The 26,427-nt window shown below is 53.5% G+C and overlaps 1 protein-coding gene across 8 annotated transcripts in view; it reads right to left on the reverse strand.

The window, feature by feature from the left end:
* LOC311513749 (signal transducer and activator of transcription 5B) overlaps window positions 1-26,427 on the reverse strand; it is a 44,914-nt gene that overhangs the window by 14,766 nt on the left and 3,721 nt on the right. For 3 of the 8 annotated variants that reach the window (XM_084615813.1, XM_084615808.1, XM_084615812.1), the window contains exon 1: window positions 20,413-20,648. The exons of 3 other annotated variants lie outside the window; for them this stretch is intronic. The gene's annotated coding sequence lies outside the window, so the exon portion shown is untranslated. Of the gene's footprint in view, window positions 1-2,865; window positions 3,121-20,412; window positions 20,649-26,224; window positions 26,311-26,427 lie in introns of those variants that run through there. 2 more of the 8 variants (XM_084615809.1, XM_084615810.1) reach the window with 2 other exon arrangements.

The following is a 26,427-nucleotide window of genomic DNA, read 5'->3' on the forward strand; positions in this document are numbered from 1 at the left end:
CCAGTTCCTAGTCCAGTCTGTCTCTCTCCTTCCCCCCAGCCTCCTCCTGCCATGTTCCCCAAGCCCAGTGGTTCCCAGTCCCAGGCTCCCTCCCTGATCCCCTTGTCCAATCTCGGTGCCTCCCCAGCCTCTTTGCCCAGCTAAGCCCAGTTCTTCCCCCATACCCAGGTTCCCTTGCCTCCTTCCTCCTGCCCTACTGGTTCTCAGTCCAGCCCCCTTGCTGAACTAGTCACCCCACTATTTCCCTCCCTGATTCCCAGGCCTCAACCCTCAGGCCCGGTCTCTCCTGGCCCCAGTCTCCTGCACCCCATTTACAGGTAGGCCACACTTCCAGGAGGGGAACTCTCAGAGACTCCGAAAAAAAGCGGGGGCTGTGGGGGATAATCAGCCGAACATGAGCACCCAGCGTGATGCTGTGACCAAAAGTGCTGATGTGACCCCGGGCAGCAGAAACAAGGAACCTTGAGCAGGAGCAGAGAAGGTTATTTTACCTCCGTGTTTGGGCCGGCTGGAATCCTGTGCTCAGTTCTGGCGCCAACAGTTCCAGCAGGATGTTGGTAAATTGGAGAAAGGTCAGAGAAGAGCCCCGAGAATGATGAAAGGTTCAGAAACCTGCCTTACAGTGACAGACTCAGGGAGCTCAGTCTATTTAGCTTAACACAAAGATGGTTCAGGGGTGTAAGTACCTACGTGGGGAACAAATATTTAATAACGGGCCCTTCAGTCTAGCAGAGGAAGGTCTAACCCAGTCCCGTGGCTGGAAGCGGACACTAGACAAAGTCAGACTGGAAAAAAGTAAGGGCTACGAACCATTGGACCCCAGCGGCACCCTAGCTCAGCGTGAGCTGTTCTGGGGCCCCAGGGCACAGCACTCACCCCCAGCGTCAACGAGGCAGCTCTGAGCCTCACACCACATATGGCGAATCCCAAGCTCCTGCTAAGCAGTGGGGGCTGCGAGCATGCGGGGGGAGGGACGGGGAGAACAGGAAAGGTTCTGTGCAGAGCTGAGTGCCATACAGACCCCTAACCCTCCCATGCTGGCATCTCACCAATGCCCCAAGAAGCTTTTGCTGGAGATCCTGGGGGCTGGCAGCAAACTCTCTCCTTCCAGCACAGAGCGGTGGCCCTGGCGACAACTCTCTCTCTCGGCCCCGAGGCAGAAGCTGATGGTCCCTTCCCCGAGTGCCGGGGATACTCACGGCAGGAACAGGTGTTCTCCGCGCTCTGCCCTGTCCCATGCACCGCCCTGGCAGCGCCTTGCCAGCCACCTGGGCACCCTGACCCTGGGCACCAAGGGGGATCCTGCCTCTTGGCGAAGGGGTCGCGCCCGCAGGGACAGCCTAGCGTGGCAGCCCAGCGCGGCCGCTCCTCAGGCTGCCTGCTACAGGAAGGAGTAAAGAGCAACTGTTTCCTTCCAAAACGTCAGCTGCCTCTCGCAGACCAAACAGCAAGCGCTGGGCTCCTGGCAGCTTCCTCCCCGCCACGGCTGCGAGCGCGCGGCCGTGCGCAGATCCAGCCATGCTCGCTGGGAGCGCTAGTACCAGGCCGCGTGGGGCCGGCAGCGCACAAGCGTCTCACTCAGCTGAAGACAGGCCATAAAACCAGCGGGGCAGCGTCCCACTGCAGGGCCTCAGGAGGTGTTTGCACCTGGGGGTCTCCGTGCCTGGCTGCTCTTCAGCAGGGCACAGAAGAAAGGGAAGGAGGCTGACCTCAGGCCTGCAGAGACCACACGTACTCAGTGGGCCACGACACGAGCTGTGACCCTCTCGCCTCACACCAGCACTCGCTGCTGCTTTGGTATTACGGGACCCAGAAGTGCCCTGGGCACCTGGCAATGCCAGGAGAGACCAACCTGCCCAAGGAACTGAAACACCAGGGCCCCAAGCCTGCTGTGGGGGCGGGGTAGGGAGACAGCAGGAGACAAGGAGAGGCATTTAATGAAAGACACAGAACACACAGCACTCTTGGCTGTGCCCAGGAAGGGCTCCTAAGGGTGGCTCTGAGGAGGGGATGGGCGATGCCTACCCTGGAAGCATGTTTACTGCCATCAGGCCATGTGAAAATGTCTCTCTTCCAGCAGGGCCATGCTGTACTTCGCACTGCTTCACAGCCCACGCACAGCCCGCCTTGCCTCTCCCACTTCTCAGTGAGCATTTCACAGCCTGTGCTGGCGGCTGGGCTCCCCCACCAAGGTCACTGTTCTTACAAATACAGCACAGGGTCAGGGGTGGGGTGCAAGGAGCCAGCCACAGAGTTTACCCAGCCTCCCCAGCAGCTGGCAGGCTGAGCCCACGAGCAGGCACTGGCTGCTGCACCTTCGTCTCCATTTGAATATCATTTGTGCACTCACTGCTTGGCAGCATTCAGCCACCAGCCCAGTCCCAGCAGCCTCCGTGATGCCCAGTGGGACAGCCGGGGCTGACGGGCTAGGCATGCTTCGGAAGTAGCACCTGGAGTGAAGTTCTGGGAGGCTGCACTCACCCCCAGTGCCTTATGGAGCTCAGCAGGGGCCCCACCAGCAATAAAGGGGCAGGGCTCATGGGAGAGGAGGGATGACAGCCCAGAGCCCGCTGCCAGGGGACTACTCACTAAGCAGCCTGGGCAACCAAGCGTTCAGAAATCGTGAGGCAAGCCCTACATAGATCTTGGGTTCCTTTCTTTATCTTCTGTGGATAAAGCCATCAGGTGCCATGTCGCGAGCTTTTCTCTGCAACGACGAGGCTACAAATTCCCTTCAGACAGATTCTCACAGAATCTCAGGATTCCAGAGGCTGGAATTTTAAGAGGCTCACCAGACTAGCTGGTGAACCCCGCCAGGGCCCAGGGACAATGCAGGCAGGGGAGATGGAGATGTAAACTCCTTACCTCCCCTCCACGTCGCCTGCAAGCCCTTCGCTTTGGAACTGACTGTGTGGTTGGGTCGCTTCACGTCTGCCTGTGGTTTCCAGCACGTTTGTTTCAGGCAGAGCTGGCACCAGCTGGGCTGGAGAGACAGGCTGCTCTAAAGGTTTGGTGCATCAACAGGTTTTTGTTCTTCTCTTGCAGAAGAGCACAGTATTCGCCCTGCCAGTCTTTCACTGCAGCTGGAGACAAAGAACCAGCTTCTCCGCACAGCCCAGCCGGCGCTCCCCCAGACAGCCCACACTGGAACGATCTGTGCCAGGCGAGCGAGGGAAGGGAACGTCAAGGCCCGCTCCGCACTCACAGAAGAGAGACAGTATCAGTTGTGGAAATAAAATATTTCCTCTTGAGAACAAAGGCGAAGGGCCCAGCTACAGGCAAAGCCTTTGAAACCCAACCGTCAAGAGCCAGCAGCTCTGCGTGTGCCCCCACGGGCTCGACGCCTGGCCGGGTTCACCAGCTCAGCAGAGTGGGCTGGATAGAGCCCAAGAGAAACCTGGTGCTGCCACATGAATGCTCCAGCAGGATGCGCTCTCCTCTCAGTCACTAGCACAGCAAACGTGGCACCTGGAGAAGCGGAGGTGGGAAAGACGCGTTCTAAGCACTCACCGTACTTTTCACAAGGTCTGGAGCGCTGTTAACTCAGGTGCCCTTCCAACTCCCATCATCAGTGCTCTGCTTTCCAGAAGTCCCCCACTACCACCGCACCCAAGCTCCTCGCTTCCGGTCTCGACACTCTTGCATTGTGCTGCTAAAATTCTGCTGCGCTCTGCCCCTGAGAGGGCTGCATTTCAGAGGAGGCCGGTCACTCTGCAATGTGCTTGGGGATCTTTCAGGATGAAAGCTGCCATGGAAACACAATAGCTCAGGCTCCAGATCTAGTCACACAGTAATCACGCTGGCGATATGTAACCCCTTGTCCTACTCTGCCACCCACCACTCAGGGACCAAGCAGTGGAATAAAGATTGGCTGGATCTCAGAGCTCACACTCGACATACACTTGTCCTCCCAGATAGCGTATCAGCCAGAAACACACAGGAGCAGAGACACGCCGGAGAGGGGACTGGCTCCCTGCCTGAAATTTCTGAAGAGCCACGTATGAATTGAAAGTTCAGAGGTGAGACCCTGAACCAACCTGGACCTTCACATTCTTTGCCAGCACGTAACGACACTGCCTGAATACCGACATCTCACTCAGGGCTGGTCTGCACAGTAAAATCCATCTGGAGTCAGGCAGGGTGTGAAATAAAAGTAGCTCAACCGTCCCTGATTAGCTCCATGTGTGGTCGCTCTTATTCCAAATTAGCTTAATCCAATAGTTTAAAGTGGAGTTAATCAGGACTGGCTCTTGCGGAATAACACCCCATGTAGACAAGCCCTTTTAGAAAAACCTGTGGAGAGAATCCAAACAGCAGGAGAAACAAGAGAATACACTGTGAATCCTCGCAAAGAGCTTCTGATGGGGCAATTCTTTATCCTCTGCAGGGCCAGCATGACTGGGGTGGAGAAAGTGAATAAGGAAGCGTTATTTACTCCTTCTCCTAACACAAGAACTGGGGGTCACCCAATGAAATTAACAGGCAGCAGGTTTAAAACAAACAAGAGGAAGTATTTCTTCACACAACGCACAGTCAGTCTCTGGAACTCCTTGCCAGAGGATGTTGTGAAGTCCAAGACTATAAACAGCGTTCAAAAAGGAACTAGATAAGTTTGTGGAGGATAGGTCCATCAATGGCTATTAGACAGGATGGGCAGGGATGGTGTCCCTAGCCTGTTTGCCAGAAGCCGGGAATGGGTGACAGGGGATGAATCACTTGATGATTACCTGCTCTGTTCATTCCCCCTGGGGCACCTGGCATTGGCCATTGCCAGAAGACAGGATACTGGGCTAGATGGACCTTTGGTTTGACCCAGTCTAGCCATTCTTATGATGGCTGTGGCAGTAAAGAGACATGGGAGCAAGACTGCCCAAACATAGCCAGGAAATCCAATTGCCCAGCAATGGTCACCCCAAAGCAAGGAACTAACCCATTACCTCCCAGTGTAGGCCCCAAACAGCAGTCCACACTCCCTCTCAGATGGGAGAGGGCTAGGTATTCTTAACCCTCCCTCAGTGCGGGGGTGAACTAGAGGACCCTTTGAGGTCTCGTCTATTCCTAGGAGGAGTGGAAACATCTCTTTCCTCCAGAGCCACTTGTGAGCACGAGGCAGCTATCAGATTCACCAGTGTCAAGTACTCGGAAAGCAGGAGTCAGACCAAAATACTGAGATTAGTTCAAAAATCCACAAATCAATGCTGGAGTCCTTTGCTTTGCCATTGGGTCCCACTTGGGGGTTTTCAAGCTTCTCTCTGCAACCAGGAGGGCTAGAAACGTACAACCACAACAAAGGACCGAAAGCGGAGATTCTTGTGGAATCGCATGACTCCAAGAGCTGGGGCTTTGAGAAAAACACCAAGTACTGCAAGATATCTGATACAATCGCAGGAGTTGGCCACCCTGAGAAACCTCCTCACAAACAAAACCTGAAGTTGACTGAAAACAGCCATTCAGTGGATGAGAGATTTCCCGCAGTTGAGAGATTTCCTGTGAGAGAGAGCGACCCTGCAGAGCGGCTCTCAGCCTGCTGCCTGAAGACCCTGGCTGCTTGGACTGGCTGCTGCACCGAGGGGTGGGCCCGATCCCTGCCTCTCTGGTGTACGTCTGGGCAGGGCAATTCTTGAGAGTGGCGCCAGAGTAAACTCAACAAGGGAGGGAAATTGGGCCCTGCGTGTTCAGTGCTCAGGTCTGCTCCAGCTCCAGGCTAGGCCTTCCCTTCCCATCCCATCCCATCTGCAATTCCTAAACATACCTGCTGCAGAGTGAGTAGTGGTTGTTCTTTCAGGCACATCTGGCTCCCCTTAGGACCTGGTGAGTTCAACTCCGGCTCCTGCATTTCCTGTCCCCTGGTAGCCAGGTTTCAGTGCCCCTGAGATTAGGTCTGGCTTGGGGTCTCCACTTGCTTGATGCGTTTCAGCAGGCAGTGTGCAATGCCTGGGGAGGTGAAGGGAACAGCTGCTGGCTCTGACCTGTAAAGGGGGCTCTGGGTGCAGACAGGCCTCGCCAGGTCCCTCTCTGCAGTGGAGCATCGATGGAGCCACGCACACCGCCCGACTCTGGGGGGAAGCTGGTGTGGACAGCGTGTTGAGCTGCGTGTGTTGTTCCTGTGGGGCCTCCTTCCTCGATCCAGGGTTGCCAAGAGAATTGGTAGGGAAGGCTGGGAAGAGGCTGGGAAGAGCCTCGGGCACTCCCTGGGTTGGACTCTGCAGTGTTCACTCTGAAATGTTTGCTGATCTTCTCCCTGTGAAAGCGTAACTGCCATCCACTTGGGGCAGCCTCACTGGGCTTTGCAGCGGGTTCCTTCAGCTCTGCATTCAAGATGCTCTGGGATAACTTTCAAACTCTGTGAGCCTGCCGGGGAGCGTGTTTGTACCACAGCACCTCGGCAGCCCCAGCCTCTGCTGAGCAGGGGGGGCTGCCTGCCGGGGAGCGAACGCCTGGATGGATTGGCAGAGCTTGGAGGTGTTTCTTCAGAGAGTTTAGAAAACACACACAGCTGCTGTGCTGCAGCAGCCAGAGGATGGCTGGGCCTCGGAGTCGCTCATATGGCTCCTGCCCTGGGATGAATGCATCCTCTGTCCTTATGCCACGGAAAATCATGTGCTCTAATGGACTGAGTGCCAGGCTGGGAGACAGGACTCTGGGTTCTGTTCTCAGCTTTACTACCAAGCTCCCCGTGTGCCCTTGGGCATGTCTCCATCCCTCTCTCTTTGTTCCGCATTTTCCCACGTGGAGTTTGTAGACAGCCTGGTGGTTATGGCGTATGGGGCCTCTGTGAACTAGCCCTCCCTCGATGCTGTCACTCGTGGAGCTGCTGGGGCAGGCAGTTTGGAGGGAAATGCTGGTGCAGATGAAGCTGCAAAGACTCAGGGAGAGGGGAGTCCACAGAACAGCGGAGCCCCAGGCCACCAGCACCAGTCCGCCCTGCGCGGCCCACACCCTGCCCTTGTGCAGAGGTGCCGTGCTGGCTGCACAGCCAGGGAGCCTGTGCACCCTCACGGGTGGGCACTGGGTTCATCCCTTTGGGTGGCACTAAGCAGTGCCCTAGGGGGCTGCCCCAAACCCCTGGCACAGGGGATTCAGGGCAGCAGTTTGGGGAAGGGGGCTGTGGGGAAGGCTGGGCTGTTGGCTGGGCTCTTCACAGCCCAAAACACCTGCCCAGCAGCCGTATGCAGGAAGGCCCGGCGCAGACCACACGCAGAACTGCCGCTTGGCAGCAGGAGGCGCTGCACGATTATTCCCCTCCTACTGCCCAAGACTGGGGCTGGGACCTAGGGGCAGCTACACATGACCCATGCTCCCTCTCCCCTCCCCTGGCTGCCAAGAGCACTGCAGCGGCAGCACCCGGCTCCCTTGGGTACTGGGTGCCAGGGCCCAAGGAAGGGCCCCCCCAGAAGCAATGCTGCCCATCACCCCAGCGCCAGGCCTTTCCAGGAGAAGGAACTCAGTGCAGAATCTCATTCCTGGCTGAGGATAACGACTCTCAGCCCACCCAAGGGAGCAGAGCTGCCGGGGGCTTGGCGAGGGGGGAAGTTCTCGTGGCCGTGCCTAGAGCCCCTGTGCAGGAGCAGCTCTGCAGGCAGTAATCCGGCTGGGAGGACGCAATCGGGCAGTTTAGCAAGCCCTGGGGAAGCCTAATCTCTGCTATTAACGCCAGTGCCCCCATTGTGGCTAAACCCAGACGTGGATTAGACAGGCCTTGGTGGCGCTTTAATAACGGCCCCTGCAGTGCCTGGGGCCACGCGGCCCAATTTCCCTCACTCCAGGGGGCGACAGGGGCTTGACCAGCTGGAGCCAGTGAGGCACAAAGCAGGGACCCACCAGTGTACAGGCTCTGCCACGGCCCAGGGGCTTTCCCTGCTCAGACGGGATTCCCCAGGGCAGGTACTCGGAGCTGGGCGCCTCCGCGGCTCAGCCAGCTCCATCCCATCCAGCCACTTCCCTTCTCGTGAAGGGCCCAGCAAGCCCAGTGCCCTGATGCCTCTCCCTACAGCCAGGGAAGGGCTGAGGCCTGCATTATCTCCCGCTCTTCCATCCACTGCAGCGGAGCAAGCTAGCGGCTAGCACACAGGGACAATGAAAGGTTAAACCGAAGCGTCCCCCTGCAGTAAGGGGCCCAGGAACCCTGCGCTCTGCTGGCCTGAGTGCAGCCAACCCAGCCCAACCTCCCGCAGGAGCCACTCCTTCGCACTTCATCTGCCTGGGACACGCAGCGGAATCGCCACCCGGGTGGCCCCTGTTCTGTGCTGCAACGTTCTGGCTGGGCCACCGGTGGAACTAACCCCGAGCCCACACCTAAACCCTGCCTGCAGGAAAGGCTCCAGCTTCTATACCAAGAGGTGGCAGACCTAAGCCCACAGGCGAGTTACAAGGGGCAGCCCCTGGGGGATTTGAGCTGCTACAAACTTAGAGCATGGAGCAGACCCCACACATACAGCTCACTTCCTGATCCTGTACTGAGCCCAGCATCAGAGCAAGTTGCCAGTCAATAGGTTCCCCAGAACCCCAGGCAGGTCTGCACTCCTGGGCCATGGATCCGGTGGGTTCCCCAGAACCCCAGGCAGGTCTGCACTCCTGGGCCATGGATCCGGTGGGTTCCCTAGGACATCAGGCAGGTCTGCATTCCCGGCCTGCAGATCCAGTGGGTTCCCCAGAACCCCAGGCAGGTCTGTGCTCCCGGGCTGTGGATCCAGTGGGTTCCCCAGCACAGCAGGCAGGTCTGTGCTCCCGGGCTGCGGATCCAGTGGGTTCCCCAGCACAGCAGGCAGGTCTGTGCTCCCGGGCTGCGGATCCAGTGGGTTTCCCAGCACAGCAGGCAGGTCTGAGCTCATCCGGGTTTTGTCCAGGCCTGTTTAGAATGACGAGAGCAGCTGGGATAACACATCCCTGGCTTGGTGGAGGATTCAGCTGTGCAGGCAGCATGGAAAGCTCCTGACTTAATGTGCAGGCCCCGCCTTCTCCCCAAAGCAGTCCCTTTCAAATTCTATTCCCAGAGCCCCATGCCGGTTCCTTGCTGCAAAACCAAACGGCTTGAAGCCGTAACCCAGAGCCACACACCGCCCACAACAGCCCTACCAAAACAGAGGAGCAGACTCCAGAGCAGGGCTGCTGCTCATCCCAGCATGGGGGAGTGTAGCTAAAGCGACGTATTTAGAAACAAGAGATTATTTCAAGCGTTTTCAGTGGCCAGGATATAAAATAGGGTCTGAGTGCTCACGGCTGTCTCCCCCAGTTGCTGGCTCATGGGCTACGGGATTAGCTGTACCCATCTTTCCAGGGAGGGCAGGGCAAGGGCTGTGCTGCAGACGTGCTAGTCTGTATCCGGAAAAAGAACAGGAGGACCTGTGGCACCTTAGAGACTAACCCATTTATTTGACCATAAGCTTTTGTGAGCTAATAATGCTCTAATAAATTTGTTAGTGTCTAAGGTGGCACAAGTCCTCCTGTTCTTTTTTCAGAGAGGTGCACGAGGGGTGGCAGAGGCCAAAGCTGCAGCAAGCACATGCTACTGGACAGCCACTTTTCTCGGTCCCAGAGTAGCAGCCGTGTTAGTCTGTATCCGCAAAAAGAAAAGGAGGACTTGTGGCACCTTAGAGACTAACCAATTTATTTGAGCATAAGCTTTTCAAGTACTCCTTTTCTTCTCGGTCCCTAACCCAACCCACTGGATCAAACAAGGTATTTTCCCTACACGATGAGCCATGTGTGACAAAGTGGGACTGTTCTTAATGTTTCCTCAGTTTCCCCTATGCAGTTCTTAAGTAAGGGTGTATGATCATTGCAGGGCCCTAGAGGGCCGGTGTGTGCAGGAGTCTGGACACAGAGAATGGCCAACACCCTGTTTCCTGGCAACTGATGGCCTGGGCCCTTCCCCCTGCAAGGTGAGAGCTGAAGGGTTGGAGAAGAAAGGAATCAGGTGACCTCCTGGCCCGGGAAAGGAACAAAGCCCAGAGGAGGAGGGGCTGGAGGGAGTTTCAGTTTGGGGCTGGCTGGAACATGGAGTGAAGGGCAGACGTGGTTGTCTGACTCACTGCCCCCCAAAATGGACCCAGCCGAGAGGTCCCGTTCTCTGCACCTGCAAGCTCTGTTTTAGACCATGTTCCTGTCGTTTAATAAACCTCTGTTTTACTGTCTGGCTGAGAGTCACGTCTGACTGCGAAGTTGGGGTGCAGGACCCTCTGGCTTCCCCAGGAGCCCGCCTGGGCAGACTCGCTGGGGGAAGCGCACGGAGGGGCAGAGGATGCTGAATGCTCCGAGGTCAGACCCAGGAAGGTGGAAGCTGGATGAGCTGTGTGTCCTGCAGACAGGCTGCTCCCAGAAAGGAGACTTCCCCAGAGTCCTGACCGGCTTCATAGGGAGCAGTTCCAGAGCATCGCCCAGGGACTCCGTGACACCATGTCACTGAGATCTTGATCTGGGGCAAAGATCCCCGGCTAGGCCTGCTCTCAATCTCCATAATGCAATCGCTCGCTCGGGATAAAGCCTCCAGCTGAACAAAACCATCCCAGATACAGACAGAGGCTCGGCAAGGCTTCACTGCAAAGCACACCCTTGTTGCACAAAACTCAGTGCCTGCCACTCCCCGCTGGATGCACCACAGAGCCACTCCAGGGACAGACTCCCAACCTGCTGCCACTGCCCCATCAGGGCAGCATGAACCCTGTGGGACACACCATTTGGTGCTGACCAGAGGACTCCCCAAAGGGGACCCCGAACCTCACGAACAGCCAGAAGGATGTGGCTCACAATGCCAGGCCTGGGCAGTGAGGAAAGCATTCATGGCTCCAGAGACACCTTCTGGCCACTTCCAGCTAATCCTTCCATTGCCCCAGTCAATCCCTCAAAAGGGGTCAGGACCCTACCCCGAACAGGCACAGCCAGAATAGGGAATCCAACAGAGAGCGAGCTCTGCTGAGCATCCCATGGTCCACATAGGACTCCCAGCTTGACTCTGCCTTTGCCACATTTGATTCATTTCTCGGGAAGGCAGCTTCCATGCCCAGCCAGAGCTGGGCAAGGCCCTGCCTCAACTGGCTGCCAGCCCTTCAACATCCACAGCCACCTCTGGCAGGCCAGCCATGAGCTGGTGCCTAGACAGGGCTGCTAATCTGTCTCCACACACAGTGTGGGCACGGGCGGGCTGGGTGAAAGGAGTGAAGGATTACGCACATTTGAGTGGAAAATTAGTCCCGCTTTGGGCCTGGAGACACAATTTCATTTTATCTGTTACGCTCAGGCAAGCAAATACAAGATGACAAATCCACTTAGCTGCCAAGCTAGGCCCAGACAGCCCTAGGGGGGCCCCAGTAGCTTTCAGCATCTCAGGCCACTTTCTATGCATGCTCCCGGGGAGGGTGGTGTGTAACGAGGCTGGTTCTGGCGCGACCCAAGTGAGAGTGCCAATTCAGGACGAATTGCTTCAAGCAGGGCAGTCACAGCCCAAGGCTGGGTTTTTCCACCTTTAAGGCAAACCAAACCAGCGAGCCAGAGAGGACTTTGGTTTTACGCCACTGGCTAACCACAAGTCACACAAGCAATTCCTTAGACACTCCAGTTTCCCAGTATCACCACCAGTGCCACTTGTTATGGGGACAAATGGTTATGAAAATCAATACCCCAGTAAAAGAAAAATGGTTTTCTTGATCCCAAAGGCCCAAGCCCCAGACCCAGGTCAATGTACAAATCAGATCTTGCCCACAAATCACGCTGTTGCCAATCCTTTAGAATCTAAAATCTAAAGGTTTATTCCTAAAAGGAAAGAAATACAAATGAGAGCTAGAATGGGTGAAATGGAATCAATGACACCCAGTGATGGCAAAGTTCTTGGTTCAGGCTTGCAGCAGGGATGGAATAAACGGCAGGTTCTAATCAAGTCCCTGGAGAACAGCCCCAACTGGGAGGGTCTTTCAGTCCTTAGTTCAGAGGTCAGTGCAGCCAAGTCCCTCCAGAGGTCAGAAGCAGGACTGAAGACAAGATGGAGGAGCTGCAGCAGCTCTTTACAGTCTCTTGCCATGTGGTCTCTGCTGTCTGTGTCCCAAGGACAAGCTGCCCATCCCATGGCCTGGAAACACCTCAGAGTTCTGTCCCTCGGCTGAGTCCCCAGGCCTTCTCTCAATGGGTCAGTTGTGTCGCTGATGGTCCTTAATGGGCCATCAGGCAGGCTAGGCAGAGCGGACATCAACTTGTCTGGGGTGTCACCCAGAAGCAGAGCAGAAGTTTGAACTTCAGACAGTGTAGAGCCAATATTCATAACTTCAACTACAAAAATGATACCCACATATAGACAGCATCATCCTAACCAGCAAACCATAACCGTGTCTGAGACACCTCATTTGACCCCCCTTATATAAGATTTGGTGCCACGACAGGACCTTGGTTGCAAGCATGTTCTAGATGGTCCCAGTTCAAGTCAATAATGTCACGGGAAGGGGGCGGTTCCCTGGGAACGTGGTCCCTTGTGGCTGGCACAAACAGGTCAAGTCATGAGCTTGAGCCACAGGGCAGCCTGGATCCCGGCTGGCTGAGGCTGGCTAGAACAAGGTGGGGGGAAAAGCTCTTGCCATTCTCTGGCTGAGTCATTCAAGTCAGCTCCCTGCACCATTTTCAGGGGCAGCAAGACGACCCTGCATCTTGTCCAGCCTCCCTCACCTTGAGTGGGATGGGCTCCGACGTCCCAGGCTGCTGATCACAGCAGCTGGCACATTCACCTGCTCACCAACGCCCTGCTGGTGCCACCCTGGCACCATGCAGGGGCCTCAGTGACTACGCTCAGAGGCTGCAGTCCACACCAGCCAGGCAGGGTAGGGGCTGTATCTCTACATTTACAAACTCCTTCCTTCGGGTCAAATGCACATGGAAACACCATCCACTGGCTTCTCCCCACCCTCTCGCTTGTACATTCCCGGCTCATCTCGCCCCTCCCTCCAAACAACGTCATGGCTGCTGGCACAGGCTGAGTGATGGTCCACGCTGCTGTGCCAGGGGTCGGCAGACCAGCCTAGTCCCACAAGGAGGAGGCACAACATGGGTCAGGCTCCCAAAATCCTCGTCCTTCTTGCACAAGGAACATGGAGTCACTCAGGGCTGGATCTGGGGAGGTGCCAAGCGCCCTCGACTCCCACGGGCCCCAACACAGTCAAGGGATTCTCAGCCCCTGGGCTTGGCTAAGGGGTGTTTGAGAGCTACAGCATGGAGTGTAACTGCAGGACACAGTAAAGGGGCTGGGGAGACTGACGGCAAACGCCAGCTCATCTCGCCAACAGCAGCATGCGCCCCTGCTCCCTGGAAACACTGCAGCATGGTCATAGGCACCCCCAGGGCCGCACAAGGTCAGGGAGTCCTGGTGTTACAGATGAGGAAGGAGCCCGCAAGGGCTGCCTTCACCTTCTACAACCAGTCCACACCTCTGCCACGAGAAGTGGGGTGAGCAGACAGGACCCTGCATTCACACTGATTGGCAGGGGGCTGGGCTACACAGCACCATTCACTGACCCACGAGTGGGGCCCAGGCTAGAATACCCAGGGCACTGCCAGTCAGGAGTGAGGTATAGGCAGGATCAGAGTGGGAGGCGAGCGACCCAGGGCTAGAAGGGGGCCGAGGGTCAGGATTGAGGGGCACCAGCAGATGCGCGGGGAGTTTTCAGGATTCCTGCCTACAGGACAGCTGGCGCTAGGCAGTTCTATCAGGCACTCATTTTAACCTGCAAAAAGTTACACATACACAGACGGCAGGGCTCACCCTCGCCAGCAGGGGGCAGCACAGACAGATGGACACGCACGATTCAGACAGCAATCCGTCACATACTCATGCTTTATGGACACAGAGGAATGACTATTAAAACACTTGTTTTAAAATGTCTGTTGTGACCAAAACCCAAGAGCCAGGTCCTTACGGCATGTGTCAGCACAGCGGACCCCTGGAAGCCTCTGGATGCTCCTGCAATACAGATCAGGATCGATAAGGCAGAGTGAAGCTGGAGCCTTAGCAATATTAGCCTCACTAAAAGCAAACAGCGCTCCGTCTCGGGAGAGATTTCCATCTTTTCACGATGCTCCAGCCTCCATCAGAGAACAAACTGCATTTTTCTTTCACCCTCCAGGAAACACAATTTGTAAAGACACATTTTAAAGCAAAGTTTCTATTTGTGATGGGATAAAGACGAAACCCTTGTCACGTTGCACTATTTAACCAAATCAGTGTGGAAACTGGTGTGACCAACCCCTTTTTGTGGACACTTGTACATTGATTTCAGTGTGCCCGACGCTGAGTTAGCTTAAGCGGATGCTCTTTTACGTTGAATTAAAAAGAGTGTCAGAGCCAGAAAATTTAGAGCCAGAATTAAGGTGTTGCACCCATATCACTAAACCAGTTTGTAACCCATTTCAGTTAAATCAGTGCAAGCTGGGGCTCTAGATGTGGCCTAAGTGACTTTCGCCAAAGGAAATCCACTCCTGGAAGCCTGGGCTAATACGTCTCCCAGACACTGCAATCTTGTTCCTTATGAAGCCAGGAGCCTTATGAAGTTGAGAGATCAAATTAGGGCTGTCGATTAATCACAGTTAACTCACGCGATTAACTCAAAAAAATTAATTGTGATTAATCGCACTGTTAAACAATAGAATACCAATTTAAATTTATTAAACATTTTGAATGTTTTTCTACATTTTTAAATATATTGATTTCTATAACAACACAGAATACAAAGTGTACAGTGATCACTTTCTATTAGTTTTTATTACAAATATTTGCACTGTAAAATAAACAAAAGAAATAGTATTTTTCAATTCACCTCATACAAGTACTGTAGTGCAATCTCTTTATCGTGAAAGTGCAACTTACAAATGTAGATTTTTGTGTGTTACATAACTGCACGCAAAAACAAAACAATGTAAAACTTCAGAGCATACAAGTCTACTCAGTCCTACTTCTTGTTCAGCCAATCGCTAAGACAAACAAGTTTGTTTACATTTACAGGAGATAATGCTGCCTGCTTCATTTACAATGTCACCAGAAAGTGAGAACAGGCGTTCGCATGGCACTTTTGTAACCGGCATTGCAAGATATTTGCATGCCAGATATGCTAAACATTCATTCGTATGCCCCTTCATGTTTTGGCCATCATTCCAGAGGACATGCTTCCATGCTGATGATGCTCGTTAAAAAAAAGTGTGTTAATTAAATTTGTGACTGAACTCCTTCGTGGAGAACCGTATGTCCCCTGCTCTGTTTTACCCACATTCTGCCAAATATTTCATGTTACAGCAATCTCAGATGATGACCCAGCACGTTATTTGATTTACGTAACACTGTCACTGCAGATTTGACAAAACACAAAGAAGGTACCAATGCGAGGTTTCTAAAAATAGCTACAGCACTCGACCCAAGGTTTAAGAATCTGAAGTGCCTTCCAAAATCTGAGAGGGACGAGGTGTGGAGCATGCTTTCAGAAGTCTTAAAAGAGCAACACTCCGATGCAGAAACTATAGAACCCGAACCACCAAAAAAGAAAATCAACCTTCTGCTGGTGACATCTGACTTAGATGATGAAAATGAAAATGTGTTGGTCTGCTCTGCTTTGGATTGTTATCAAGCACAACCCATCATCAGCATGTCCTCTGGAATGGTGGTTGAAGCATGAAATGACACATGAATCTGTAGCGCATCTGGCACGTAAATACCTTGCGATGCCGGTTACAACAGTGCCATGCGAATGCCTGTTCTCATTTTCAGATGACCTTATAAACAAGAAGCGGGCAGCATTATCTCCTGAAAATGTAAACAAACTTGTTTGTCTGAGCAATTGGCTGAAGTAGGACTGAGTGGACTTGTAGGCTCTAAAGTTTTACATTGTTGTATTTTTGAATGCAGTTATTTTTTTGTACGTAATTCCACATTTGTAAGTTCAACTTTCATGAGAAAGAGACTGCACTACACTACTTGTATTAGGTGAATTGAAATATTGTATTTCTTTTGTTTTTTACAGTGCAAATTTTTGTAATAAAAAATAAGTATCAAGTGAGCACTGTATACTTGTATTCTGTGTTGTAATTGAAATCAATATATTTGAAAATGTAGAAAACATCCAAAAATATTTAAATAAATGGTATTCTATTATTGTTTAACAGCGTGATTAATCGCAATTCATTTTTTTAATCGCTTGCCAGCCCTAGATCGAATATTTTTACAGAAGAGCTGAGAAGTGAGATCAATACAACACATTTCCACACGTGTGCATCTGCCACACACTGGTTAATGCACGGCAACGCAAGCCCGTCAGCTCATAACCCCAGATCACGCTGCCGCACAACCCTGACCATGCTCTCCACAAAGGGATCTCCAAGCAACTCATAGAGGAGGCTAGTGATTCCACCGATGGGGTAACTGGGGAGCAGAGACTCCCCCAGCATCACACAATGGGCTAGTAGCAGGGCCAGAAGTCAACCCAGCTCTCCTGACTCTCAGGCCAGCTTGGCCACACCGTCCCCAAGACGTTACTGTTCTGCACCCATCCTTTCAGTAAAGGCCACACCAGAGATCTGACACTCTATTCAGAGCCCACCCTTGCACACGATTCCTTTTCCAAGCCGTCTGTTACAGACATACTGACCACACAGCCAGGATCAAAGCCATCTTGGCATTCAGAAAGCAAGAGGTCTGTGCTGCAGATCCACCTCCCAGAACGCCTCCTGCACAAGGCTACACTTCCCAGGGACTCAAGACGGGCAAGCCATACAGAGGCTCAGACCACCAGCACCTAAGCTTGCCCGTTAATATCTTTTGCTGCAGCCAGTCAGTTGCTGGGCAGGGCAGCCCCCTCCCCCACTCTGAAGGTCTGAAGCGAAAATAGCGACAGCTTGCTGAGGTGCCGATCAGCCAGCTAGGGGAGTGAACCAGCCCACATGCTGCTCTCTGAACCTTCCTGGGTCCCAAGCCAGGGCTTTTTGGCTCTCTTCCGCTGGCATGGCCACGGCAGCTCTGCCTCCCCAGCCAACGAGCAAAGCAGCTGGGCTTTTCAGAGAGACGCCTGAAGGAGAAACATGACCAACCAGGCTTCTTTCGATTGCGGATTCATGGCCAATGTGTATCCAGTTAAGAGAAAGACACCTGACTCCCAGGGCCTCAGGGCAGCAAAAACCTCTGTTCTCCAGGACCCAGCGCTAGGCTCCGCACAGCAGCAGGGACCAGCTGGGCTCTGGCACTGCAGCGGCGTGGGTAAGCCAGGCTGTGGCATGCAAGCACCAAGCTCTTGAGAAGCAACAAAGCAGCCCAGTGAAATGAATCAAGGGATAGTAACCTGGGGAAAGGCCACATACAAACTGGCAGAGCCCAGTTCCACTGGGATTTCTTGATGTTCTCTGCTCTTCTGGGCCCCGAGTGCACTGCAGGAGACTTCGACCTCACCCCACCTCTGTGTGGGGAGAGAAGCTACCTGGAAACCCAGTGAAAGGGGTGGTCAGATCAGACAGGGGAGCAAAGGAAAAACAGACTCTCCTCCAGGCTGAGATGGGGGGGAGGAGTTTTGGATTTGACTAAAGTTCAGGAGCTGGGATTTCTATTTCATGGGAAATTCTGACATTTTGGGATAAAACCATTCTGGACTGAAAAGAAAAAAGCCCAAACTTCAAAATTTCCTGCAAAATGAAATGTAACAATTGTTTTTATTTGGGACCACTGAAATATTTTGTTTCCACTTTATCATTCTGACTTTTACATTGTATTAAAATATGAAACACAATGCAATACGTATATAAACATTGTATTAACATTACTAATTTAATACAAAAAATACAATGTTTCATTTTGACTTTTTCCATCAACATTTTAATTGACATTGAAACATTCCCACAAAACATTTTGATTTCGACAAACCTGCATTTTTCAATGGAAAACTGTTCTGTGCAAAGCTGCCCCCAGCTTTAGATGTTACATTATGGAGAGGCCGCCCCCCAGAATAACGACATAAAAACCCATTGGTCCCCCGCACACCTGACATACTCCCAGCATCTCAGAGCAAGTGCAAAACTGGCACTTGCCTTAGTGGAAGAACGTGACTTGCTCCTACATGGCGCTGACCACACCCTGGGGAGGGGAACCGGGTACGTCAGGCTATCAGCAACTAACCCTAATGCAGCCCGATACCGCTGCCAGTAACTGGGCCTTCGCAGGGCCGCTGGGCACATCACAGACGCACAGCCCGACAAACAGAGCTAGGTTTGCCTTCTGTTTCAACTAGAGACAAAAAGGGGAGACGGGGAAGGGTCCACATCCGATTTGGGGAGGAACAAAGGGAGACGGAGAAGTGTCCTTGTCCGACCGGGGGAGGAACAAAGGGAGACGGGACCCTGGGAAGCAGCCACCTCATATTTTCCAAGTTTCAGGCAAGCCCGGGGCATTGCAAAGCCATGCCAAGCGTGGGGCTAACTGCCCTATGTCTCAAACCAACCAGCCCTTGTCTGCAAAGAGCTTGGGGCCACTCTCAATTAAACCCTTCATGGGGCAAGGGCAGGCACAGCCTCTTCTGGGATGCCAATGCCAACAGAGATGAACCCTTTGCACTGAATGGACCAGCACCCCCAAGCCATGCGGACACCCACGTGCCAACTCCAGACTAGGGACCAGCATATCTACACCTTGCCTGAACCTGCCCAGCACAGCCCTGCTGACCCTCCTTTGCCAATAAACCCCTGGAAACCAGTTCTGACTGCAGGCACCTAGCCCACTACAGGTTAAAGGCGAGCCACAATTAACTCCTTTGTTGCTGACATCCATTGCAATGAACAGTTTCACACCCCTCTCTCGGTACTGTCAGCTGCACTCCATGCAAGCTCTGGCACGTCCCTGGGGCCCTGCCAGGGGCTGGGAACTGGAACACTCGATGGCCCAGGAGCTGTGAAGGCGTCTCTGTCTGTAAAGCTTTTGGGATTTGGCATCATGCTCACAGGCCTGCGCTTGGATGAAGCTTTCTCTCGTCTCATCAAAAATGTGACATGTTCATTTCTGTGTATCTCCCCCATGAGCCCAGGCTCCCACAGCCTCTCGCACCTCCAACAGCGACTGCATAACAGAAATCGCCCGGGCCAAGGTTCAGTGACCAGAGAGTCCCGCAAGAATAGTTTGAACCCACCTGGGCCACCCTAGAGCCTGCAGCCCCTACCCCAAAACATCTCTGGCTTTCTGAAGCACTCCAGAAATCGACGCTCCATAGCCCTACTCTGTGTTGAGTGACTCCTGACCAAGCCGCATGGCAAACAAAGCGAGAGGAATGGTCCACAAGGCCCATTAAATAGGGGGAAGAAGAGTGGGCTAGTGTGAACCATGGACCTAGAACGAAGGAAGCTCAGTGGAAATGGAAAATCAACGGATCCTTGGGAACCTGCTGGGAAATAAGCGGAGCGTTTCTGAACACACCAAACAACCATGCTGATGGGGGTTAAAGGCAGATACGTGTATAACAAAAGTCCCTGGAGAGCGGATTTGGAAAAGGGACTTTAAAATTAGAAATATGACTAACAGAGGGGCCCGGAAAAATGAGAGGCCCAAAGCAAGAACTGGTGTGATGAGCTGGCCGGCGTGCAGCGGGCTGGCGGTAGGGGGAACTCATTCCATGTGCCATACAGAAAGGAGATGGAGAGGTGGGGGGAGTGGAGCGGGGACCACACCGCCCTTTAGGAGGCAGGCACAGCACAGATCCTGGGGAAGGGGCGCTTACTCCCATATGATGACAATCCTAAGAATCCTAAGGGGAAATTTTGGTATTAACCTATCTGACAACCTCCCCCTCCTCCCCACTGCCACCTGAGCTACCAGAAACATGCGCAGTTTCTGCTCTCTCTCTTCCCCTCAGGACTCCTGTGAAACAGGGACCAGTGCCGAAGAACCCGGGACTGTCATGGCATTGCAGGCCCTTGCCCTGGGAAAGCAAGCACTCCCATTCTAAGCACTTATAAAAGGCACAGATGACTAATGGGCTCATCAGTGCCGGAGAGAAGCCCCTCAGGCTGCAGAAGCCATGCCTAGCACACCCCTCGCACACCAGAAATGCCATGGCTGCGTTTTAGAAAACAACAACAAATGGGAGAGACGCGCAAGCATTGGACACCCGTTCTCAGCCTGGACAAGGGGTTATGACACGCAAAAGGCAAGAATCCTCTCCCTTTCCCCCCTGCAAAGCTTAACAGCCAGCATTTGTGCATCGTGGGGAGTAGACAGACAGGAATGTGTACACCGCACTCAGCTTTCACACCAACAATGGAGAACTGAGCACTCCGAGAGCCAGCAACCCACACAGTGTCTAATAAAACCCTAGCAATCCCCCGATCACACACACACAGCCATGTCGCAAACCAGAATGTCCATGTCACAACAGCAGTGAGTTCAGAAGCCAGAGCGAAAGCAGAGACTGCAAAACTTACCAACCAACTGTTTCAATAAAGAACAATCCGTGACCATGTTACGGCTGGACTATAATATTCCACTGCAAGAAGCTGTACAGCCCCGGTGGGAATCCAGCCTGCTGTTAAAAGGTAAAACTTGGACCCCGGACTAAGCCGAACGTGAGCGGCTGCAGCAGGGGAAACAAGCACCAACGACCATATTTTGTTTTGCAAGCAACCAGCGCTCCCGTCCCCTCTCTGGTGCAGCTAGATGGGCGGATTCCTCTTTATCAGCCGCTCAGCTCACCCCTATCATCCAGGAAGCTGTATACACATAGGCACCTCCCCCTGAGGTTTCCCAACGCTGCAGGGAGAAGCAGCTGAAGGCAAAGCACCTTCTATCAAGGGGCAGAGGCTGCAAGGCTCAAACCATCCCTGCACCCAGCATGCCGATTTCAGGCAGGCAGAGCCGGCTCAGGCCCTTCCAACACACCTGCTGCTCCTGGGCGAACAGGCTGCAGGAATAAAGCCCCTGGTCTGTACATATGCTCCCCACCATGTGAAAGGCATGTCATAAAACAGTACAGCTGCTTTGTCTAGCCAAGGAGGAGCCCGAGAGCCCGGCTCAGCCGAGCAAAGGGATCCCCAGGATCCAGCTAACTCCTCTGGCTCAACGGCAGCATTCAGGTTACAGCAGAGACGGAGCTCAGGGAAGCAGGAGGGTGATGAGCGAGGTCTCAGGGAAGCCCCCCAATAAGAGAATCAGGAGGGCCAGGCTTATGTTCAACCAGCACCACTACCTCGAAGCGAGCCGCCTCTCCTCACCCTGGCACTGATGGTCCCTCTCTCTCTCCGCCACCCTGAGGAGTTTTGCTCCTGTTGGAATCAAACAAACCCAGCCCCCATGAGGGGACAGAAGCTGCTGGGCTCCCTTGGGGTCTGGCTCAAAGCATCCCGCATGCTTCTCTTTCTGAGAGCGAAGGTCTGAGCTGCCAGGCCTGGGGAAGGGGGCCCAGGTCTTTGTCGAACTGAGGTTCCTTCCAGTGACTTTCCTCCATTCAAATAACCCTCCCAATGCTCAGGCTGCTTCCCAGATCCCCAGATGACGTCCGGTCTCAGCAATGACACCACCCAGGCCTTGGCTTGGAGGGGAGGAAAAGCTGAAGCTGGGGGAAACTGGCCTGAGGCTGGGGTGAAGCACTGCAGACAGCTCTGGTTCAGCAGCACCAGAGCAAGCGCTGCATCCAGCTGGGACAGTGTTGCCTTTTCGAGGCAAGGAGCAGTATGCCCGAGGGGCCCCATATGCACTCTACCTAGCTACCAGCCCAGCCCCCACCCATCCGCTGAGCCTGCTGCACCAGAGCACTGGGAAGGGGCAGGCTCCCTGGGGTGGCCAAGAGACAGAAAGCAGCAGAAACCGGTCAGGGACACGGGCTGGACAGGCCTGAGCCCTCCCTGGACTGCAACGAGTGCCCCACTGGTTGGGACTTCCTGCTCTTGCCCCCTCTTGCGAACAGGTCCCACCCCCACCTGGCTGCCTGTGGCTTCAAACCAAACCCATCAAGAAAGCGGCTTTTAAAATCAGCTGAGTGGATTCCCTCAAGTGTCTGACTCACATTTCCTACATCTCACAGCCCTGCCACGGGGCCCCAAGCACCACCTGGGGCCTTTCTAGAGACCAGAGGGTAACACGCTGCACTGCTACAACCATCTTTTCACCTGGAGATCCTAAAGCATGCTGGACCCCACAGCTCCCTCCCGGGATGTTCTCGGATGCTAGGGGCCATACGAAATGCTCCCAAGGTATGCATCCCAAGGCATCATATGGGGTGCATTCAAAACAAACACAGAAATATCATTACACCAAGCAGAGAGGGCCTTTAAAATGTAAGGCCCTAAAGAATTTAATGGGAATGAAACCAATGGGGATCCTATAGAAATCACGCTAACCCCCTTAGAATTTAGTAGAGAATGAGCTCACTTCTATAGGGTTCTCTCAACAACGCTATAAATAGGCTTGGAAGGATTAGATTTTAATCAAAAATGTTGGTAAACCTCGATTTCAATGTACACACAGCCCGATGAAAAAATACTCCCATCAGTAATAATCGAAATTTACAGGTAGGCAAAGTAAGCAAAATTCTGGTCAAGAACTTACTAGAGACTGTCATTACATAATTGTCTGACACCCCCAAAATTTCCTGCAACTGTGAAAATTTCAAATCAATAAAAATTGAAAAAAATGCTTAAAAATAATCAGCATTATCTGCTGCAATCATAAGAAAATCAGAGTCCCACTCTGCTGACCCTAGCTGCACAGTTCTCCAGCGCAGAGAGAACGTATGAGCAAATTCTCCAGCATGCTCCAATGTATCTAGGAAAACTTGGCTGTTGGCTGAATTCTGCAGGGACAGTCCCCCACCTGGATGACGCGGAAGCGCTTTCCGGTGCAAGTCGCCCCTACAGTAATTCCTGCTCAGCTCGAAAGCCATTTCTGAGTCAAATGTGCTTCTTCACCATACTCTGCAGCACAGCCACCAACTGCTTCCTCACACCTATGCAGTGGTGAGCGCAGGGAGCAGGGATTTTGCATCAGCTAGACAGAGCAGGGAAACCCCATGAGCAGAGACTTCACTGCTTATCTGGGGTCAAAGCTTCCCCAGCTCTCGGCAAGGCAGCTCCATTGAGATATGGCAGTGAATCAAGTGCTGAAAACTCTGGCGGCGGCTGGACTCCATCCCCAGACCAGCAGAGCAAACATCCCCCACAGTGCCCCAGGCACCGCAACTATGGCCTTGTTGCCACCCTGTCCTCTCCTACGGGACTGTCACTCGCACTGGAAGGCAAGAGACTCTACAATTGCTCTTCATGATCAAACCGTGGGCATCCGCTCTCCCGCAGGGAACACGGTAGCCCCCAACTGACACTCAACAGCTTCTGCTGATTTCTGACACTGGAGTAGGAGAGGTACAGATCCTGCATGCCATAGCTGGAGGTCTGATGCCAAACCCAGGGGAGGCATGCAAGGTGGTTTTAAGGAGGTGCCCCTAGGGGCTGGAAGAGAGGGCTGTCGCAGGACAAGCACGAGCAGGAGACAGTCTTACTTGTCCATTAGGGCAGTACAGGCTCTCTCAGTGCCCCTTACACCTGGCACCTCCTTCCACATCGCCTCTGACTGCAGTCCATGCTTTTCCCTCGTCCATCCTGAGAGCACGACCCCAATGCACATTCCTCCAGCCTCCAGGCAGCATCACAAAGCCACCCTGGAAATGGCCTAGAACGGTGCTGGCCTGGAGGCAGGACAAGATATCCTGGGATACCAACCTGCACAGCGACGGACGGGCTGCAATCAGGGCAGCACAGCACCATGTGGATAGAAAGTTTCAAAAGTGATGCGGCTTGCTTGCCACAGCATGAACACAGGCCAGCCAAGAGGTGTGAGCTATCCCGGTGCAGTTTCTATGCATAGACAAGCCCTAGGACACTCACCCTCTGCCTCACCAACACTCAAGGAGTTAACCGTATATACTATGAACTCCGTGAAAGGTACCATGCCAGTGTCTTTATGCCCCACCACTTCCCTAGAGCAAACAGCCTCGGAGGGAAGAAGTGTCTCTGGCTGGCTCCATCCACACCCACACCCACCCAGGGTCCGCTCCCTCACAGGTGGTGATGAAATTTGAAACAGGACCCGCATCACTGAGTCAGCCCAATATTGAGATACGGAAGGCAGAACAAGGGGTCCGCCCTCTTCTCAATATCACCATGAAAAGGGAACTGAAACCACACCAGGCGAATACCCTGCAGCCGAGTTACAGCAGCCACCCAGTCAGCAGGGGACTGAATCGGAGCAGCAGCCACTCATCCCGGGTCCAGGCCTCACTGGGGGATTCCACAGGAGCGAGCCCACAGACACATGTAGCAACACCAGGCCACGCAGGGTCTGCTTTCCCCAGGAGCAAAACACCCACAGTCAGAGGCAGCCATTCAGACGTGCTCTGAGCCAGCGTGCTGAGCGCCAACACAATTCAACAGCCCTGTGCTTGGACAGCAGCTCAAAGTGCTGCCGGAAGCCGAGATTCTTCTTACTCTTCCAGGGACAAATTGAACATCCCTGAGGCAAAAAGATTGGGAAAAGCTTCGCTTTGTAAACGAATGTTAGAATCTAGCTGACTCCCACCCAGCCAAGCTGCCTCCTGCTCCTCACATCCGAGTGCCTGGACATTAGACAGGCCAGTCTCCCGCTGTCATAAGGGGCTGAGATCTGCAGCTCCACCACTGTCTGTCTCCGCAGGGTTTTCCTTTTCCAAAGGGAAGGGTTTGTACGTTAGGCTTCAGCAAAACAAACAGAAAAACCCCAAAGTCTCTGAAACTTTGCTTCTAAACTAGAGAGCAGCTTCTCTTTGCCACTGTACTCTGCTAAGGCAGCCAGCTTTGTCACCAGACTCTCCTAGTCCTTTCCCAGGCGGCCCCCAGGCAACACTGAACCATCCTGAGCTCCTCTGCAGGGCCCCAGCTTGTCCACATTTCAGTCCCTCTTAAAGATACCTCTGCCCTGCTGCGATGGTGAATCTCCTGGATCTGTGTATGAGCTTACGCAAACTGCCTGTCTGTGCCCCGCTTCCACCGACCTTTGTCATTCAGCTGCGAGTCCCTTGGAGCAGGGGCCATCCTTACATGTTTGGAAAGGTGCTGGCATGCAGCGAGTGCTACTGCAAAGAAAAAACAACCTAACTTGGGGCCTTCAGCTGGGCTTGGTTACTGATCCCTGGGGTGTTCCCAGAACCTGGGTTTAACTCCCAAGACGCCATGCACAGCACAAGCCAAGAGAGCTCATAATACGTTAGGGGCACTGCAGCCTGGCCAGTAGGCACAGGTGCAAACAGCCCAACAGGCTGGAGCTGGTGTATTGCTACCCACAAGCCCCCGAGCAGCCCCCAGCTCGGCTCCCAGGACAGTGCGGTGCATGAAATAAGATCCCGCAGATTCCTGCCTGCTCTAAACACGTTCCACAACATGCAACATGGAGCAGAGCATTGTAAGGGGCAGCCAGTGCTGCACAGCTCTGCCCCACCCACAGCTTGGTACAGGGCTGGCACTTAGCGAGACCCCGGCCTCGAAAGGGGCCAGAGTCTAGATTCAGCCTGCGCAATCCTGAGAGCTACCAGACTGGGAACCAACCACGTGAGTAGAGTTTCTGCAGATTAGACCTAGGTAATCCACCCTGCTGCTCATGCCCCCTGGGTTCCAAGCAGTACGTCTAGTGGTCTTGGCACAAACCCAGCACCCAAAAATTCCCAAATTCTACCCCCAGACTGTCAGTAATTCCCTGGGTGACCCTGGGCAAGGCCTCTTCTTCCTCTTCAGTAACACAGGGACAGTCATGGAGCAGGGAGGTGACTAGTGATGGCCTGTCTACGCTGGAACATCCACCACTGGTGGATTTGCATCACTGCCAACTCAATTCGCACCTTGCTACCTATCCTAGTCTGAAACTGGAGTAAGCTGCCCTGGTGCAAGTCACATTGCACCAGTGTAAATCGCGTCTGCATGGGAGGGTGTGAGTGTGTGTGGAGTTGCACTGCTGCAACAGGGAGTGTCTACCAGGCCTTGTTTGTGACTGCCCCGCATTGGGAGGGTGTGAAGTGCTACACAAGTATCAGATCTCCCTTCCACAGTCAGAAGCCATTTACAAACAGTCCCTGTCCCTAAGCCCTACAGGTTTTTCTGCAGTGTCACTCTATCAACCATTACTGATTCTGAAACAAAATGGTAATGTTAAAAACCAAATAGAGAAGAAAACAAAAGCTACCAAAAGTCCCTTTGCCTCATTAAAAAAAATGAAAATTACCCTTTCTTCAGTTGTTTGGATTTCAGCTTTTCAACTGTTCTCAGCCCAGTTCCCAGGATGACACACAAGGCTAGGAAACGAACCACCTACGTACAAAGAGACACATATGGGGGAAGTACCAAATAGCATCATGCTACCATCTTGTTTGTATAGTACCTAGCACAATGGGGTGCTGGTCCATGAGTAGGTCTCCTGGGTGCTAT

The sequence above is a fragment of the Lepidochelys olivacea genome (assembly GCF_965140295.1).
Source record: "Lepidochelys olivacea isolate rLepOli2 genome assembly, chromosome: 27".
Classification (NCBI taxonomy): domain Eukaryota; kingdom Metazoa; phylum Chordata; order Testudines; family Cheloniidae; genus Lepidochelys; species Lepidochelys olivacea.